A 13,319-nucleotide genomic window follows, 5' to 3' on the forward strand; every position below is an offset into this window, starting at 1 on the left:
TACCTGAAAAATGAGATAAATGTCAGAAGAAAGAAATATATTGAATCTTGAAAAATGCCTTAAGTCCTTTTTTATGATGACTTCAAAGTTTACCAGAACATACTTATTTTGCTATATTTTTGGGACTCAGATAATTACTCAATTTTTTGGCTTTTAACCAATAGCTTTCAGAATCCAATTGCAGACTGTGTAATTCAACATTGTAACTGGTTAAGAACCTTATGTCCCAGGGAATAGAATGTGCATTTACCTATAGGAGCAATGTCGATAATTGAAAGATTTAAAAAGTAGATCAGTATAAGAAAAATTATGTAAGGACTGTTAATTTATTTGAAGAAGTGAGTGAATCTGTTATAGCATTTTCAAGTAGGAAGATGATTATTATAGGAAGAACTGAGAATAATCTAGTAATACTGAAGAAGACACTAAAAACTAATTGTTTAATTACAGAAAGAAAATTTTCATGAAATAGTGTATGAGGAAGTTGACTCAGGGTTGACAGACTTTTGAGTATGACACATGGTCAAGGATGAGAGATTGAAAGGCTCTGGCAGAAGATGAATAACTTTCAAATTTACTTCAGAACAAATTGGTCAGTTCTAGACTAGATAGTATGCCCTAGGGTGATAACTGGGTGGACAGGGATTGATCACAGGAGTTTAAATACAACTCTTTTAAATTCTCTCACTTTCTCTTTTTTTGTTTTGTTTTTATTTGAATTCCAGTTAGTTAACATACAGTGTAATATTAGGTGTAAATTCTGTGGCTCAACACTTCCATTCATTACAAGAGCCCTCCTTAATCCCCATCCCCTGTTTCATCCATCCACTCACCCACCTCCCCTCTGGTCACCATCAGTTTCTTCTCTATAGCCAAGAGTCTATTTCTTCGTTTTCCTCTTTCTTTTCTTTCCCCTATGATTGTTTTGTTTCTGAAAACCCACAATGAGTGGAATCATGTGGTTTTTGTCTTTCTCTGACTTTAAATTCAATTCCAATGACTTCAGAGTCATTTGGTTCCCTAAGCCTGCTTTTCAAGACCCTGTGATTAATTTGGCGATTATTCACGAAGTATAAGCTATGTGTATGGAGACTCTAAGATAAATGAGATATAAAACCATTTCTGTATTTTTAATTTAGATAGAAAATAAAAAGACATACAGAAATAATTATAAAACATCATAGAGAATACCAAATATGGTAAGAAAGCCACAGAAAACAATAGTAGCAAGTTCTGAAAAGCAAGAGATTATTTCCTATTCTTAGAAAGCAGTATGAGGGAAGTTTTCATGAAGACTCAAGCTTCTTTTTTCTTTTCAAATTTATTTATTTTGAGAGAGAGAGAGAACAGGGGAGGGGCAGAGAGAGGGAGAGAGAAAATCCCAAGTAGGCCCCACACTAACAATGCTGAGCCCAATGAGTGCTCGATCTCACAAAATCATGAGATCATAACCTAGCCGAAATCAAGAGTTGGACGCTTAACCCACTGAGTCACCCAGGTGCCCCAAGACTCAAGCTTTTTAATAGGATTTGGAATGATAAATTAGGTTGGGTTCAGACATATAAAGAAGATCAACAAAGAGTTTTTGAGGCAGGGAGAACATTGTGAGCAAATGCACAAAGAACAATGTAGGAAGAGCATTGACCTGATTGGTTAGAGCATGCACATCCTTGGAGGCAATTAATAGACAACAAATTAGCAAGGGTAAATGGAGAGGATCTTAAATATCAGCTTAAGGAATCTTCACCTTTTCTATAAATATTAAAGATACGATGATAGGTTCAGAGAAGTGGATTGACATGATCAGAAAGTGATTTTTGGAAGTTCATTTTTTCTGTGATACCATCCACTTAATATATACTGAATATTATCTTCTGCCTTTTGTAATATTTTTTAACCCATACCACTAAGCACCAAATATTTATATTGTTTATGTGGTACTGCTTAAGAGGTATTCAATCATTGCTTAAGAGGTATATACAAAAGAAGTAACAGATATCAACGTATTTTGAGTTAGACTTTGCCAAAAAAGCATCCTCAGATACATGTTTGGTCATCTTTAAGTAGGGGGACTGCTGGCATGGGGTCGGAGGCAGTTCTTTCATGTGTGTAATTCCAGAACATTCAGTATCTGTGGGTTGGAGAACTGTATACACCCTTACCCATCTCCCTCCACCAAGCATTGTGACAACCAAAATGGGCACTTGCGTTTCCAGATGCCCTCATGTGTAAGTGTGCAGCATGGAGCAGGACATCCTTTGAGAACCATGCAGGCTCTAGCATACAATAATGATAGGTAATGCTTGTAAGTAAAGTGTCTAATATACATGTCTCAGAGAATATTCATTTGCATTTCCATCATATACACTGCAGTGCAAGAATTCAGTTTTGAATGAATTTAGAAACCCACATCCTTTTAGATTTTAATGATGAACTTTATTATAGTCAATACCCATGGTAATTGTGCTATAAAGGAATATTTCTAAGGTCCTAGAATTCTTCATTTCTGACACTCTTGATACAGAACTTCCTTTTTGTTTAATATCTAAACAGGTCAGTATTAATTTTCAAAAGTGCTGAACCAATGCATGAGGGTATCTGCTAACGGGTGTCTCAATATGGGGAGAAAAAGGAGCCCTAAGTGTGTGAAGGTCATTCTGTTGTTACTTGGATCTCATTCAATGTGTCTATCTGCTCTATTTAACTTTGCTACTCTAATTCTTCTTTTTATTCTTTCCATATTCAACAATGATTTCCATTTATGCCAGTTTATTTGATTCTCCATTCCTCCCTAACCATTCTCAACAATAGTGCTTGAACACTGACAAAGATATGAAAAACGTTTTTGTTTTTTGTTTTTATTTATTATTTTTAATCTGCATCCAAGTTATTTAGCATATAGTGCAATAATGATTTCAGGATTAGATTCCAGTGATTCATTCTACATGTAACAACCAGTGCTCATCTCAACAAATATCCTTCTTGATGCCCCTTACCCATTTAGCCCATGACCCCACCCACAATCCCTCCTAGCAACCCTCAGTTTGTTCTATATATTTCAGAGTTTCTGTTGTTCTGTGTCCCTCCCTGTTTTTATATTATTTTTGCTTCCCTTCCCTTATGACCATCTGTTTTGTATCTTAAATTCCACATGTGAGTGAAGTCATATATTTGTCTTTCTCTGACTAATTTTCCTTAGCATAATATATTCTTTCCATCCACGTTGTTGCAAATGGCAAGATTTCATTCTTTTTTATTGCCAAATAATACTCCATTGTGTGTGTGTGTGTGTGTGTGTGTGTGTGTGTGTGTGTGTGTGTATGTGTGTGTGTATATATATATATCTCCACACCTTCTTTATCTATTTGTTAGTCGGTGGACATTTGGGCTCTTTCCATATTTTGGCTATTGTCAATAGTGCTGCTATAAACATTGGAGTACATGTGACCCTTTGAAATAGCACTCTATCCTTTGGATAAATACCTAGTAGTGCAATTGCTGGGTCTTAGGGTATTTTTATTTTTAATTTTTTGAGTAACCTCCATTCTATTTTCCAGAATGGCTGCACCAGTTTGCATTCCCACCAGCAGTGCAAAAGGGTTCCTCTTTCTCTGCATCCTTGACAACATCTGTTGTTGCCAGAGTTGTTAATTATAGCTATTCTGACAGGTGTGAGGTGGTATCTCATTGTGGTTTGATTTGTATTTCCTTGATGATAAGTATTATTGAACATTTTTTCACATGTCTATTAGCTATCTGAATGTCTTCTTTGGAAAAGTGTCTATTCATGTCTTTTGCCCATTTCTTCACTGGGTCATTTGTTTCTTGGGTATTGAGTTTGATGATCTCTTTATAGATTTTGGATACTAACCCTTTATCTGATGTGTCATTTGCAAAATCTTCTTCCATTCTGTCAGTTGCATTTAAGTTTTGCTGATTGCTTCCTTCACTGTGCAGAAGTTGAGTAAGAAGTTGCTGCATCTGAGGTCAAAGAGGTTTTTGTCCACTTTCTCCTCGAGGATTTTGATGGTTTCCTGTCTTACATTAAGGTCTTTCATCCATTTTGAGTTTATTTTTGTGTATGGTGTAAGAAAGTGGTCCAGGTTCATTCTTCTGCACGTCGCTGTCCAGTTTCCCCAACACCATTTGCTGAAGAGACTCTTTTTTTTTATTGGATATTGTTTCTTGCTTTGCCAAAGGTTAGTTGGCCATGTTTGTGGGTCCAATTTTGTGTTCTCTAGGATAATAAAGATGTTAAGCCCACACTTTATTAGAAACATGTCTACCTTCTCTGTATTTGTAGTTTAACTACAGAACTGTACTTTTTATTTTATCAATAGAATTTTGAAAATTCTAGTCACTCATGCTAATCTATTTTCTCACCTTATTTTATTTTTATCCATGTCTCATTGACAAAATGGGAATGCACAAACTCCAAAGCAAGTGGTTCTTGTGGCATTTTTCTTCCTTGCACATCTTAATTGTAACAATTATATGTGTATATAATTTTTTTCCTCTAGCACATTAAACATATTTATCAAATACTTGGGAACAAAAAGTAATTATATAATATGTGGGTGTATTATTCCAAATGGCTCCTATTTTCCTAATCATCCATTTCTAGTAAGGCATTGTCATTTGGAGCAAATAAGTATTTGGATGACACATATGCATTTTAGTCAGATGAAGGGTGATTGCTGTTTTGCCTGCCAGGAGAAAAAAATCATATTTAAAAATAAAATTGTAGCTATCTCACAGGATCCAAAAGAAAAGAACAACTCTACAAAATATTCATAGGAGCAGAGAAGGTGAACAAAGCTAATATAAACACCTACTCTGTGTAGTGAATTGTGTAAGACACTGCAAATATCTTTCATTTATCAAATATCTGAGAGACATCTATCTATATATAATTCTCATGACATTGTCCCTCTACTTTATTTTTTAAGTTTATTTATTTATTTTGGGAGAGAGTGAGTGACCAGGGGAAGGGAAGAGAGAGAGAGAGAGAGAAAGACAGAGAGAGAGAGAATCCCAAGCAGGCTTCACACTGTCAGTGCAGAGCCCGATGCAGGGCTTGATCCCATGATCCATGAGATCATGACCTGAGCTGAAACCAAGAGTTGGATGTTTAACAGACTGAGCCACCCAGTCACCCCTATCCTTCTGCTTTAAATATTAAGAAACAGTGGCACAATTAAGTTAAATCATTTGCCTGAGGACACATAATGCAATATCAACATAAATTCACTTTTGTCTAACTCAGAGCCCTGACTTTCTCTACCACCTCCCCTTCCCCTGCAATGAGAGGTTATAGCTAATCTTTGACATGTTTCTAATCTCAATATAGACACCTTCAGTCTACTTATTCAGGAATCTTTACAACAAATTACCAATTGGTAAGAAGCCAGAAACAGTGGTATTAATTTACATACTCAGTTTCTTTTTGTGTAGGTGTTTATCTGTTATAGGCCACATCTTCTACCTATTTTTCTTTTCCCTAACATCAAGGCCAGATAGAGTTTATATTTGGAGTCATATGGAGAAATCACTTTTAAATGAAGTCTCTACCTCTTATAAGCTACATGACCTTGGGCCATTTACTGATGTTTTTGAATTTGTTTTGTATATACAGAATGATAGAATCATGATACCTATATAATACAAGGGTTCTTCAGAAGATAAGATGTAATAACATATAGACATTTCCTACTCAATCCCTATGCTCAATTGGCATGTAATTTATTTTACTTTTTTTCCTATCCCTCTAAATTCAGTTACTATATCTTTGTGCAAATGTGAAATCCAAGGTGATACTATACAGAACTCTATAGGATTAGGGAGTATTGATGAATTTCTTTGATGGCAAAATTAAAGCAATCAGTATCTGGTATGATATCATTTATAGGAGTATGGGCTACTTTTCAGGACACTCCTGTTAAAAACCAAAATTCTGAGTTTAATTGTCAGAACTGAAATTCTCAGCATTAGCACGGACAACACTTATATCCACCATTCCTAAATTCAAAGGTACTAAGCCTGGGGTGGGCAGTTTCCATATGCAAGATAGATTTTTGTGCATTTGTATATATAGTCATTTTTAAGACTATATATATTTTTTTCAGGTTTTACCTGCTATTTCTGAGAGTCTGCATAAATATGTGATGGCACTATTCATGAACTCAACACATGGTGCAATCATTTTAATAATGACATATTTCAGCAAAAATAAATATAATTCAGAGAAAGTCTTTCATGGGTATTCTCCAGGAAACTGAAAAAAATTTCTATGAAGCAAGATATTACTATGGGAAGACTCTGTTGTCTGCACTGTGCTTTGGCAAGGCTTTGGGATACAGTCATTAAATAGGTTGACTGTAAATTTGTTTCACTGGTTAATTAAATCCAAGAGTTTGCAAGAAAGGGTGTCATATTATGTTGAATTTAATTTCTTAAAACACATCGATCTTATGGAATTTTTTCACAAGTTCTGAAAGGGTAGTTGGAAGCATTGGCAAAAAGTACATGATCTCTTTTTAATCCAAGGCTGGTACTTCTAATTTCAATGTTCAAGTTTGAAAGAAGTATATGGTTGTTGGTTTGGTTTGTTTCTGCAAAACAGAATAAACTACAACACCCTCTCTATAATCTCTTAGCATAAAATCATGAGGAAGAAATGGCATTTCATGGCTTAGAAAAGCAGTAGGCATAAGCATTTGTGGAACATTGTTTCTAAACAAGAGATTATAGTAGGAATTCTTGAATTCTTCTGGAGTCCTCCAATGTGGAGACAGTTTGTCTCCTCCTCGCCCATGTCACTTATTTATTATATAGTTAATGAAACTAAAGAGCAGGGAGAAAAAGAGACTTGATGAAGGGTGATATTTGTTGGCTTTGGTGATGCTAAAATGTGAATTCAGCTTTCTTTGACACAGAAGGAAAAAAAAAAGTTTTTCCTGTTCCATTTCTTCTTCCAAAATATACCTTAGGGGAAAAGATGCAATTGATTAAGTGGACTAAAGAACATTGAAGAACCAAATACATGTGCCTACAACATACTCTTCATTAGCCATTAGCTTATCAAACTCTATTACAACATAATTTCCAGGAATTTGAATTTAAGTAATATATTTTCAAATTAAATATTTGTTAAAGGGTGGAACAATTTAGATGATATACAATCTCATTGGTAAATCTTTTCTGTCATATCTAAATGTAAGGTATACATGTGGGAAAAACCACCTACTGAAATGTGGAAGAAAAATACAAAGCATTGTCTTGCCAAATATTTGGATTTATTTTATCTAAAACTAAATAGTATTTTATCTCAGTCATATTCGTTAGCTACATTATATGCAAGTATATTTCAAAGTAGGTCCATACAGCCTGGGTGTTTCAGTCGGTTGAGTGCCCCGCTCTTGATTTTGGCCCAGGGTCAAGGAGTTGAGCCCCATGTTGGGCCCTCACACTGAGTATGGAGCCTGCTTAAGATTCTCTCTCTCTCTCCCTCTGCCCCTGTCCCTTGCTCATGCTCTCTATCTCTCTCAAAACAACAACAAAGTAGGTCCACATAGACCATATGTATGGGAGAAAAAGAAAAATAGAGATATGAAAAAGTAACAGTGTAAATTCCATATTGGTATTATTGCAAAAGCTGAAAAACAAATGGTACTCTTCTTCATGCCATACAAGTCTGTTATTATTTCTACTCTTGGAAATTGCAATTCAGTACTAGTGCTTAATATGTCTGAGAAAGCTGTACCAGATATATATGAAAGGAGCAGAACTGTCTTATCTTTGCTTTCTTAATATACATCAGGCAAATGGGATGTTGCTAAATGTCATTTCTAAAGCAAATACACACACTTCATCCTAAAGTAGAACCAGTACTGTAGAATTCCAAGGAATTGGTTGGTAGATGTGAGTGGAGGGGCATAATTTGTTTTAGAAAATTATGCTTACATTAATTACATCATAAACATTCTAACTGTGCTTAGCATGTGTTTTTGGTTGTTTCCCAACAGATAAAAACTACAAATGAGTGGTAAAAGTAGATGAGCTAAGAGGTCCAAGACTTCCCAAAGTGAAATTCTACTTTGAACACTTTATGTTATTTGAGGGTTGGCAAAAGGCTATCTAATATTGGTTTATAACAAAACTATATATGTATGTGTGTGTACACACACACACATACATGTATACATACATACATGTATATACGCATATGTTTATATATGTAAGCCCTGTAAGTGTATATATATATATATATATATATATATATATATATATATATTACATATATGCAATATATATATGTATATATATATGTGTGTGTGTATATATATATATATATATATATATATATATATATGTATATATATATGTAAGCACTGACTTCAGTTTTAATAGGGGAAAATCACAAAAGGTACTAGCCAGATCTGGGGAGGTAAAGAGAAATGAAAGATAAAATTTACCAAATGGTTATTTTGTTCTTAGAACTGTACAAGGGAACTTTATATTATTTCATCTAGTCCTTAGTCTTACAGGAAAGCACGGTTGGTTTTATTTTTCTTGTGAGCAAACTACATTTCTGTTTCTGAGAAATAATAGCAGAAAGAATGAATAACTAGCTCAGGTTATAGGTAACTCTGTCCAATAACCACAGAAATGAAATAACTTGCCCAGGTAGTAGAGAGCAGAGCTGAAATTAGGGCAAAGGTTGGCTTCACCCCCAAGATCATGCTTTTTCCACACCATTGTACTTCTTACCACTTATCCGTACTTCTGGAAATTTATGAACTCATTGGGATTGATGTTTTCTGAGATATAATATGTAAAGTGAAGTATATACCTTAAAAATGCAATAATGGTTTAAGAAAGGCTTGAATAGTTTCCAAAAGTCATTCTGTGATGATTTTTGGGCTTGGGTGACATGTATAATGTTATAGAAAACAAATGATCAAGCCCTATTGGCCAATATTCTAAAAGCATCTACAATGATTTAGGCTTTTAAAGGCTGTATTATTGAAGGATAACTATCAAAATTACTCTTTTTGTAATGTCAAAGTGGGCAATTTAGAAAAGTGGGCAAGAATAATTGTCCTTTATATCTGCATTTAATATTTACTGAATGAACCAAGAGCTGTATTGATCACAAAGGAGTTACATCCCAAGGAAGGATCTATTTATAAATGGATCTGTCATTCCTATCTTAGATCACTATGACTAAATCCTTTGAAACGTTGTTCTTCTATACTGAATTGGTCGTAGTACTCTGTTAGCTTCATGATCATTAGCATCTGTATTTTATTGTATCTTATATATATTTTTTCTGTGCTGGGTTAACATGACTTGGACACATTTCAACTTTTAAAATAAGGTATTTTATTCGCTATAGGGGAAAAAACGTATCCAACAAAACCAAGAAGCAGATCTCTTAATTTCACCAATTCATGGAGTTGTTTTCATCAGGAAATAAAATGGGAAATGCTGGTTTTGTATAGTTTTTTTCAAAAATTTATTTTTTAATTTATTTACTGTTTTTAGTTTTCACCAGTCTAATATTATTGATATGTTTCATAAATAGTTTCAATGAAATATTATAAATAGTTTTCAGGTAATAAATTATCATATAATATGAATAAAAACAGAAGATTGATCAAAAACAATTATGATTTTAATGAAAAATATCTACTTTACAAATGGGTAAAAGTGCTGATGCTAACATGACATTCTGTGAGCAGTTAAATAAAGCAGATGCTCAAAAACTGGAAATGCCCGTAAGAGCCAAGTTCTTGATTACAAGCACTCATAATACCAGCCTTATTATGCTCAGGAGGATAGTTAAGGGGAAGACCTAGAGCTTAGTTTACATGCTGATTTTCCAAAGCTTCTGATAACCTAAGATCCATGGTAGGATGACATAAGAGAAGAAATAAACCTCATCTTAGAAGTTACCAGGAGTAACTGATGAAATGACTGGGTTTTTATCAATCTCTTAATTGTGACTTGGGCCAATTTATAATATGATGTTTGATGGAGTGGTGATTTTGAGAATTTACATTGTGGCAACAACCTACTGATTGGGCTTTACTGGGCAAGGCCTTTTGGTTGTGTGGCTAAAAAGAATATAGTTTCTAATAAAGCAAAGCTACATTAATTGTGTCAAGGATATAGGGAAAATACTTAGATCTCATGGATAACAAAACATGCTTCTTGTTCAGAAGCCAGAAAAAACAAGAATAGGCAAATATGTGGAATGTGTACAGATCAGGATGGAGATCAGGTAACCCCAAACTTGTATCTTCCACATTAACTCAGCCCAAGTTCTGCTTGACTTAAAATATCTTAAAATTCCAGTTAATGGTAGATATCAGATAAGTAAATAGCATGAGTATTGCTGGAGGTGGAAACCTCTGTAAAATTCTGTTTGTTTGTTAGTGGTAGGGACTAGGTGTCTGAAAGAACCAGAAAAAATGGGTAAAATAAAATTTACTTACAAAGTTTGTAAACACAAAAGGGAGGGAGGGACATGGAAGGGGGAGGAGAAGGGAGAGAAAGAAAGCAATATAGGTAAAACAAAATCAGCGTTCAGTGTATATGTAACAGTATGACATAAAGTGTTATATACTGTTTACATATACAGTGTGTATGTAAACAGTATGACATAAAGCTTGGGTGGACGCACTTTGAGACTAGATTGCCTGCATATGAATTTATCCTTTATCATTTGACCTTGAAAGTTATTTATCCTCTATGTGCCCCTGTATGCCAATTTATATATAAATTGAAATCAATAATCCTACTTCACAGAGTTGTTGAGAGGGTTATTGTGGGGAATCGATACAAAAGTGCATTGCTTTTAAGTAATCACAGTGAATATTAAGATATTTAAGGATATATAGAATTCTGAAGTAAAGGAAGCAATCTGTGGAAGCTTAAAAACTGTTGTGGCACGTTAGATCGGAAGGGTAAACTGTAATGAAATTCTGACGGGGGTATGAAATTCAATTAGATAACCCTATTAAACATAAGCTCTCATTGACTATAACACTTCCTATAAAAGGTTAAATTGTTCTAGTACTCAAAAAAGTGGAAAAATATTCATACAATCAAATATTTAACTTGCTTCAATTTTTCTTTGACAAAGCACGTCTTTTGTTATGCACTTTCTCAATTATGCACAAACCAATAAGATTTAACATAATTGTCTATTGTTTAAAAGTAATTTTTCAATTAACTCTACACAAAGAATGTGTTCCAAAATTAGTAATGTAAGTTGACTCAAAATTTTCTTTTGTAATGCACTCCAGTTATAATTCATGGCAAAATTATATTGGAAAGAACCCCAAATAGTAGAGTTAGCGTTTCCATGGTACCAGGCTATAACACAGGATATTCTTTCTTTGAATTGATGCTTTTCCATTTTATTTCAGTTTTCAGTCTTCTTCCTTTTTAAAGTCTCTGTGTGCTTTCTTCAGTTTAGGCTGCAAAATGGAGTTGACAGGAAAGAAATATCACATTTGTAGGAGAGATGCAAAAGATCATTGAAAGTGGTTTTCAATAACTCTTTTAAGTTTATTTATTTATGTAGAGAGAGAATGTAAGCAGGGAGGGGCAGAGAGAGAGGGAGAGAGGGAGAGATAGAATCCGAAGCAGGCTCCATGTTGTTAGCACTGAGTCGGATGCAGGGCTCAAACTCACGAACCATGAGATCATGACCTGAGCTGAAATTAAGAGTTGGGCATTTCACCAACTGATCCACGCAGGTGCCCCAAGTTTTCAATAACTCTTAAGTCCACATCAGGTTTTGTGGATGGTTGAGATTGGACCTGATATGTAATTAATCTAGAGAAAGACAATTCTGAGAAACTAGAGAAAGATAATAGTTCCATTATCAGTAAATTCTTCTGTACTAGTTACCTATTTCTGCATAACAGATTACCCTGAATTTAGTGGGTTAAAACAGCATATATTTATTATCTCCAGGATTCCATGAATTGAAAATGTGGATGCAGTTCATCTACTGTTTCATAGTCTCTTATGAGGCTGTAATCAATGTCAGCCTAGGGTCTGTGGTCTCATCTGAAGTCTCATCTGGAGAAACATAGGCATCAAGCACATTTAGGTGGCAGTTGGCAGGATTGAGTTCCACAAGGGCTTTTGGACATAGGGTTCCTGATGGCCGTTGGCTGGAGACCACCCTCAGTCTCCTTCCATGGTGACTTCTCCCTAATCTCAGCTTTATCAAAGTGTATACGCAAAGTGACAATAAAGGGAATTTGCCATCAAGAAAGAAATTATAATCTTTCGTGACCAAATCATAGAAGTGGCATCTCAGCACCTATGTTATATTTTGTTGGTTAGAAACAAGTCATTAGGTTTATCCCACACTCAAATGAAGGGATTCCACAGTGTGTTAATACCATAAGGAGTGTATCACTTGAGGCCATCTTGGAAGTCAACCTACCACAACCTCCATCCCGCTATTACATTTTCATTTCTGTCTTTCATGAATTAAAAACAACTAATTACCTCTCACCAGCTCAGATACTCCAAACCTTGTTGCCTCAAATATAAAATACAATGAAAGAAAATGGACATTTTATTATATTGTTTACTTATACATTTAGGCCTCAGAGATCGTGATTTAACAGATCTAATTCTGGTTCTGTGAAAGGTATTTATCTTATTTATTCCCTTAGCCATATTTAACTTGGTTCCTCTACTATTTCCCTGCATTATTCAAATGGAAGTTTATCTATGTTAAAATGAGATTCTTTGCTTTTGAGTTATAATATATCCAGTTTTCTGCCTACATAGCTAATGAGAAACGAACTGGCTTTTTCTAAAACAGAGCACTTTGATAACACAGCATTCATAAATTACATAGAAACAGTATTTAGCAGCAGGTAATGCCATGTTTCCCAGTGAGATCCAGAGGCTACATATGCCAAATGGCATTCTCCAAGTTTGATCAGAGATGCAGATCTCCTTTTCTAGTTGAGTAAACTCTGGCCAGACTTGAGAAATAAGATAAATCTGAATTAAGTTTATGGGTCAATCACTTTTGTGACCATAGGAGAGTAGTCTCAAAGTCTCCACTTTCCTACAAACAAATAATAGTTCCCTTTGTAATACGATTTCTTATTAGATGGCATAACTTATATAATGTCCTCAGCACATTATTTAATAATTTAGTTACCTTCTTAACTTGATTGTGTCATAAACATTATTTGCTAATTTTTTGTTTTTGTTTTACATAGTCATTTTGGTGGTAATTATTCATAGATAAACTGCAGACTATCTTTTTTTTATGT

This window comes from Felis catus, chromosome D1, assembly GCF_018350175.1.
Source record: "Felis catus isolate Fca126 chromosome D1, F.catus_Fca126_mat1.0, whole genome shotgun sequence".
Lineage (NCBI taxonomy): Eukaryota > Metazoa > Chordata > Mammalia > Carnivora > Felidae > Felis > Felis catus.